Below are 8,206 nucleotides of genomic sequence, written 5' to 3'. Positions count from 1 at the left end.
AAATCGAAAAGATGCTCGCTTATTGATAATTTGAAATTTCATCAAAATCAATCAATCGTATTATGGATACTGAGGAAAACGCAGATAAAAAGCCAAACAAGGCTTGACGAGGTTTGCGCTCCCTTACGACACACAGTGCAACAGGTACATTTGGTCATCACAATTAACGGATGACATAGATCATTGCAACTGACAAAGACCTGTTATAATACGTTTGCATTGTACCATAAATGTTACTGTGCTTTATATATATATATATATATATATATATATATATATATATATATATATATATATATATATATATATATATATATATATATATATATATATATAACACAGTAACATTTATGGTACAATGCAAACGTATTAAAACAGGCACGCCTCCACAGTCTGCAAGCCTGCATTTTGTGGCCACTTCCCAAACAAAATGAACCGAAATTCCTACCACCATGATGGAACCAGCCCTTTTTAAGGAGCAAAATTTTCGTCATTCATCTAGGTGCCAAGTGGTCGCTTTCATGAGTGTGACCCAACAGTACAGCACAGTTTAGTGCATCACACTAGTTTTCCTTTATTACACTGGTTTTTCGTGCAGGATTTCACAGAATCTGAGTCGTATTACTCTAGTCCTTGTGCTCTCTGATTGTGGGGATGAGGGAAGTTTCTGCTCCTGTGTTATCTTGCTGCATGGTTTGAGGCAGTGAATATAGGCCATCCTTTAAGTTCTTCATTCATTAGCTCTGTTGGAGGTACCAGCTGTTGCCTGCTTGGTTGCGAAGGTTTGCTCAAAGCGCTTTGCAAATTTGTGAGAATAGCAGCCACAGTCCAGATTTGATTGATTATGGGAGCCAGTGTGAGCGGGATCGGCCGATCAAATATATGAAATGATTTGACCCTTCTTATTCTCCTTTCTACATGGATCCTCAATGAAGCTGTAACGTGATGTGTGTCGAACTAAGGAACGGAGACAACTACATGGTGGCAGGAACAATAAGCACCCGTAGGGTTTATTGGTACGCCATTATATAGATGATGGGGCGGGGCACCGGCACGACATAATAAGGCAGTCAGTGCGCTGTAGCGATAAGGCAGATAGTGCACGCCCGATACATCCCCTGAGGGGTAATGAAAACAAAGTTCAGGATACTTGATTAAATTCAGCATCGTAATGAAGTCGTTGCGGTGGCTTGACTGTACGAGCCGACATTCTTGGGGCCGGTGTTGGCTCAGGAGAAGGTGTTGACATGTGGCGCGCAGCACTTGCAGACGCTGCGCTGTTGACGGCGGGCTGTTGCTGGAGTGAGTGAGCATGAGATAGCGCTGTGGCAGCAGTCGTGATGTCTGGAGCAGTTAGGCCGGGGTCGACAGGTTCATGCTCGAGCGAATCACTAACGTCATCACTAATGTCTGTTGCACACCTCTCACGGGTTTGCAGAAGATGCCGTCTGTTGCGCCAAAAGACCCGAAGATTCTTGGCTTGCACTTCGTAGGACCTAGGAGCAGTAGTGGCGACGACTATGCCTTTTTTGACCATGATTTATCCCCGAACCTCACGACTGATCCTTTAGCCAGAGGTGGTAGTGGCTTTCCGCTTTTTTATGAAGATGCTTCTTCACCGCAGTTTTCGGTACGGCAGCAAAATTAGCTCTCAGGCACCTCCCTTGAAGAAGTTCCCCAGGTGACCGGCCGACTTCCAGCGGCGTAGAGCGTTAGGCCAGCAGACCTAGCCAGAAATCTTCCCGTGAGCGTTCACTTTTTTTCAGGATACGCTTTACAACCTGGACACCTTTCTCTGCCAGTCCATTGGATTGCGGGTAGCGAGGACTGGATGTGATGTGAGCGAAGTCGAAATTTCTTGCAAAGACTGCGAACTCGTGGCTTGCAAACTGGGGCCCATTATCGGTGCATACTTCAAGAGGTACGCCGTACCTCGCGAAAATAGCACTCAGTACCGCGATTGCCGTCCTTGTCGTATTATCAACAAGTTTCTCGACTTCTGGGAAGTTGGAAAGAGCATCAAACGCCACGATGCACGAACTTTCTTCAAAAGAAAAAATATCTATGCCAACTCGATACCACGCACATCCAGGGACTGTGCGCATCAGCAGTGGTTCTTGCGGTTGCTTGTATGCAAATTCGCGGCAAGTGGGGCAACTCTGGATCATAATCGTGATGTCACTGCTGAGACCGGGCCAAAAAACAAGACGATGAGCCCTTTCTTTGCATTTCTGCAGTCCCAGATGCCCAGCATGAATTCTTGCTAATATATCACGCCGCATGCTTTTTGGTATGACCAATTTCGTGCCTTTTAACAAAATACTATCTACGACAGAAAGCTCAGATGAAAATGGCTTTTGTTCCCTTCCGATGCTCTCGCCAGTTAACAGGCAAGAGATGATTGCCTGCAGGTAGTCGTCCTGAGCTGTTGCAGTTACCAGCTTTTGACGTGTTGCATCCGTGACCATGTAGCCCAGAACAGCAACTGCGTGTACTTCCACGTCGTCCGTGGCGCCAGTGCTGTCGTCCTGAGCAACCGGAGACGACTGTGACAGCATGTCTGCCAAGATGACCTGCTTTCCCGGGACATACTGCAAATCAAAGTCGTGGTTGAATAGTTTTAAAAAGAACCATTGGAGATGGGGAGGCATGTCACATATTCCTTTTGCAGCTATGGATAAGAGAGGTTTGTGGTCCATCTCGATGAGAATCTTTTGTCCGTAAACGAACTGATAAAGCTTATCGCAGGCAAATGATATGCTGAACACCTCTTTTTCAATTTGTGCATAACGCTGCTCAGCTTGCGTTAGCACTCGAGATCCTAATGCACGGGCCGCTATTGGCCGTTGTGACACTGCAACAGCGCTGCACCTATGCAGTCTTTTGAAGCATCACAAGTGCTCTTCGATTCTTTTCGGGGATCAAAAATGGCTAGCACGGGCGTCGTGCTTAGAATCTGCAAAACACTTTTCTACTCCCTCAAGTGGTTTTCATTCCACTCGAACTCGAAATGCGGTTTGATAAGCGCTCGCAGTGACGCAGTTCGCTCGGACAGGCGCGGAACGTATTTACCAAAATAGTTCAGCACACCTAGCATGCGTTGAACATCGGATTTGGTCTTGGGCACGGGCCTCTGCAGCAAACTTTTAACAAGTTTCGGGTTTGGCGAGATGCCCCTGTGTGTGATGATATCACCTAGAAACTGCACTTCAGTGACGCCAAACTTGCATTTTTTTGCAGTGAACGTTAGTACAGCTTTCCCAGCAGCTTTCATGACCGCCACTAGTCTTTGATCATGTTCTTGTTTGGTTGCGCCCCAGACCAAAATATCTTCGATGTACACATGTACACCTGGAAGGCCATCGAAGATTTCGCTCATCTGTCGTTGAAACACTACGGGAGCCGATGAAATGCCGAACGGCAATCGAAAATAAATATCTTCCAAAGGGGTAGCAAAAGTGCATATTTTGGACGTCTTCTTGTCAAGTGGTATCTGGTAAAAACCAGAATAATAGGCGTCCAAACAGCTAAAATAGGCTGCGCCGGCCAGTTCTGCTTCCATGTCTTCACGCTTTGGGAGCTGATAATGCTGCCTTTTTACGTGCTCGTTTAATTTTCTTGGGTCTATGCAAACCCTAAGTTTGCCATCCTTTTTCTTGACCAAGACCAAGGGGCTTACCCAGTCTGTGGAGCCATCCTCTTTCGCGATGATTCCCGCACGCTCCATTCTTTGCAGCTCTTCCCGAAGTGGCTGTCGCAGGGACAGTGGCACGCGCCGGGCTGGTTGGGCGACTGGCACCGCAGACGGTTGCACGATCATGCTATAGGGTCGCTTCAGGCAGCCTAACCCCTGGAAGACATGTCTGAAATTCTTAATTGCTTCGTACTCCGAAGCACTTACAGTGGCCACCTAGCGCTCGACAACTCCTAAGGCTTCGCTTGCATCCAGTCCAAGAATGGCATGACGGTCATTCTTTACGACGAAGAACTTCACGGTAGTGGAAGCGTTACCAATAGTTACTTCCTGTGTCATCGTCCCGAAGTGAGTTATGACGCCTCCGGTGTAAGCTCGCAGCACCGCACTTGTACGCTGTAACTTTTCAGTCTCGCGAAGCTTGCGGTACACAGAGAACGGTAGCAGGCATGCCTGCGACCCGGTGTCTACTTTGAAAAAAATATTTTTTTCAACAACTTTAGCTTCGACTACCCAGTCTTTGGTGCTTGCTTTGCAAGTTCCGACTTATAGAATTGCAAACTCATCGTCACTGCTGTCTTTGCTCACGTGGCCAAATTTAGACGCTCCTTGACAGCACAACGCGAAGTGGTGCAGCTTGCGACATTCATTACACTTTTTCTCATAGGTTGGGCGCTGTCTGGGCCTGTGCCGTCGATTGCACTTTTTGCAGTGGTACTGCTTACTGCGCTCATCACTACTTTTGCTCCGTGATGGTGGCGAGTGCCTTGTAACAGCATCGACGCGGTCGTCCGCAGCTTTCCAGACCACGTTTCGTAGAGCCAGACATTCTGCCACCTTGCACAGTTCTTCAGCTTTCTGCAATGTTAAAGACTTTTCTCGAAGCATTTTCTCGCGTAGCATTGAGTCATTCGCGCCAAAGACGATCTGATCCCTGATCAATGAATCTTGCAGTTCTTCGAAATTGCTTTGCGCGGCTTGATTTTTAAGGTCACGAGCGAACCTCTCATATCGTTCTCCCTCTGTCTGCTTCCTTGAGCGAAACACATAACGTTCGCGAATTTCATTGCTCACCTCAGCACAGTAGGACTCGAACTTCCCCACGAGCGTTGCGTAGTCGTCCTTGCTTTCTGCGGCTTCGAACTTGAACGTGTTGAACACGTCGAGCGCTTCATCGCCGGCTATGCTTAGCAGAAGCGCGGCTTTTGCGGCTTCGCTTCGAGGTTGCTCCTTCGTTGTGGTTGCCTGCAGGAACAGGTCGAACTTCTGCTTGAAGCGTCTCCAATTTTCAGACAGGTTGCCGGTCATTCGCAAGGGTGGCGGCGCCTTCAGAAGTTCCATCGTTGTCGGTCGATCCCATTTCTGACACCATGTAACGTGATGTGTGTCGAACTAAGGAACGGAGGCAACTACATGGTCGCAGGAACAAGAAGCACCCGTAGGGTTTATTGGTACGCCTTTATACAGATGATGGGGCGGGGCACCGGCACAACATGATAAGGCAGTCAATGCGCTGTAACAATAAGGCAGATAGTGCACGCCCGATACAGAAGCAAGCTCTTTAGTTTCTCTGACTTGTTGTTCAGAGAGGGCATTCCTGTGCAGAAATGGTGGAATGTTCAGCTTAACACTTTTACTTGCCAAAAGTTCCTCAATCAAGAACCCCTTGTCTACCATGACAGAGTCATTTTTGTCAAACTTGAGGTTCAGAAGACAACTTTTCAGAACGGCCTCCCTATCTGATATAGAACCTGTGCACAGTTCTGTCACAAAGCTCACTAAGCCGTTTGGTTAAAACTAATGAGGCCTTTAAAGGTATTTGAAGTCTTGTAAGTAGAGTAGGAGCTCGACTGGAGAGACAGTGAGGAGGGCACCTCACACTTTGTCTCTGTTGCAGCTAAAATAACCCTTGTTGTTGGATACGTGCTTAACGCTGCAGACATTTTTGCGTCTATTACAGCTCTTGATACCCAGAGTGGTAGTTTACAGTCTCATGTGCATGAAGGTAATCCATGAAACACATATACGCGACAATGTTGACTGAATGATCCCAAATCTGTGTGCCAGGTCATGCTCGAAGAGGCCGATACGAAGCCTTACAAGTACGAGGAACAATTCATTTTCTGCTGTCAGCTTCCGCCGTCGGCCTCCGCTGGCTTTGATGCCAGCATTCCTTAAAATATTACTCCCATTATTTCCGGGGTTAATGTAAGTCATCAATGCCAGGAAGTGCTGGTATGATGGTATTCCTGTGTAAGCAAGGAAGTCCTCCTTTGAATGTTTAAAACGGTCAACGCCGAAGCTTGTTCTAATTTATTTTTCTTCAAGACGTGCAGTGAGGCGGCGATTTTCTTGGAGTGAAAAGTGCAACTCTTTCTTCGTATTGAGCAGCTGTACTTGGAGGACTTCACATTCATATTTATGTCTGTCTATTTCATTTGCCTATGCGGCAATCGCACCCTCGAGACGTTCCACTTCACTGATAGACTTGCCACTACCTAATAAACAGGTTGTACCTGAAGCAGGTGAACAGCTGGCGGCGTCTCTCTCTGTTTCAGGTACTTCGACTCTATAGCTGCTGCAGACGATCGATCAGTAGACTGATCACCAAAAAATTCTGCTGCACTGTCTTCTACAGACAGTGCTTGAGCAACAGCTTGAACTGAAATCTGATGTGCTTGTGGACAGGCGCTCAATGTTCGCTTCTTGGGTTATTTGCAAAGTTGTTGCTTTTTGCTAAAGCTGAACACACTGGGGCAGGCTGCTTTTCGCAGTAAGTAAGTTGTTGCCGCATGATCCACCAGGAATAAATAGTGTTGACAGGAAATGCCTTGGACACACTGTTGTGCATTTTGTCACCTTGAAGTATTTCTCTTCGTCGCGCTTGATGGCGATGATCCACTTTTTGTATAATGTGGCATCTCTTGGGAAGCGATACGAAACCTGCAAATTTAAAGAGATGTACTTGTAGTTAATACCTGTATCAACATATAATTCATCAGTAACCTATATTCGCTATACATGAATATTTTGACCAGCTCGCGACACTTAAAAATACTCCGCCTGATAATAAACTTAGCTGATCCGCTACGGTGCAAGTGTTTGTTACCAGGCTGTTGTGGTCACTATGCATATTTCTCCAACGGGCACTTTCGATCGCGATTTTTCGTGATACCGATTATTAAACAAATCACGATCGGCCGCAATCGTAAGCGATCGTGTTGTGCGGTAGAGCTCGGCAAACTCCGTGCGGTTAGCTTAGTTGGACCGCGTAAGAGCGATAATTGATCACGATCGTAAGTCCCCGTGGGCCACCTACGCGAGAATGTGCGTCCACCGTTTTATCCGCACTATCCGGCATCTCAATCGCGGCGCGAAGGTTAGCCTGTACCTGAGCAAAGCTCGGCATTAATGCACGCCCACGTGACCGCAGGCTTACAGGAGCTAGCGCCGTGTCCTTAATATTTACAGCCTTTGAACATTCACAGCATCTGAACTTTTTTCTAAAGACACGGCTGCTGTCACGGCTGTTGGGTAACAAAAAGTGCTGCTATAGTACCTGCAGATAACACGGGCACACCGCGGGGTGGACGCGAGAAGGAAAGGAAGCCTTTCCAATCACTAACATCAGTTAAGGTAGAACACGGTACTTATCTAACCGGTATTGTCAATAGTAGTCAACTCGAGGTTATATATCTTTTTTTCACAGAGACGACTATTAAAAAGGGGTACCGTGTACGACCGAGTTTTCCCTACCTCTCGGGAACGGATTACAGGGGTGTTAAAGTAAATATCACGCACCTTGTTACCGCCTGAATCCTTGGGTCCTCGCTGTTTACACCAGGGGACACAGCAGTGAGTCGGCATTTTCGCTATACGTTGTGGGTCGATCTGCGGCTTGTGAATCCACGCGGGCCTTGCGCATACAGTCTCCGCTTCCCATAGAGTAATGGCGGTTATGCTTCTTCCTCGCCGTTACCAAGATGGCAAACCTAAGCCTCAACTTGTGAACGAGATGGCGCTGCGCATTTCGCATATGGTCTATTAAGCTGCCTAAAATCGCTGCCGGCTCTGACGCTTCTGAGGTCATGTACTTGCCAATTCAGGACCGCTGTTATCGGTACACCTACGCGTTTATTCTGCCAAACTGCATTGACCTTTTTTTAATTTTAATTGGTTAAAAATTGGTCAACGCCGTTTGTCAGAATAAACGCGTAGGTGTAACGATAATTTTGTACATGAATGGGAGTAGGAGCCTCTTTCGCACTACAATCTTAGTAGTTGTTTATATTCTTTGCCATGTCCTGAACAAGTTAGAAACTGCTGTTAGTCGCTTAAATTTGATTGGCCTTGGGCGGAGTTTTAGCTTTTTAATCCGGTTTCATTTAGTTCTGCAATACATGTTTAGAAAAAAATTATTCATAGAAGATTGCGTGAAGGCACTGAGCAAAACTGCAGTAATAATCTGGCTTTGCGCCATTGAATTTCAATAAAAGCACTCGACACATGCTT

At 46.7% G+C, this 8,206-nt stretch overlaps 1 pseudogene; it reads right to left on the bottom strand.

The window, feature by feature from the left end:
• Positions 1-678: 678 nt before the first annotated feature.
• LOC144134059 (uncharacterized) lies at positions 679-7,561 on the bottom strand (annotated as a pseudogene).
• Between the last annotated feature and the right edge of the window lie 645 nt (positions 7,562-8,206).

The sequence above is a fragment of the Amblyomma americanum genome, chromosome 5 (genome assembly GCF_052857255.1).
Source record: "Amblyomma americanum isolate KBUSLIRL-KWMA chromosome 5, ASM5285725v1, whole genome shotgun sequence".
Classification (NCBI taxonomy): Eukaryota; Metazoa; Arthropoda; class Arachnida; order Ixodida; family Ixodidae; genus Amblyomma; species Amblyomma americanum.
This window is presented reverse-complemented; position numbering and strand designations above follow the sequence as displayed.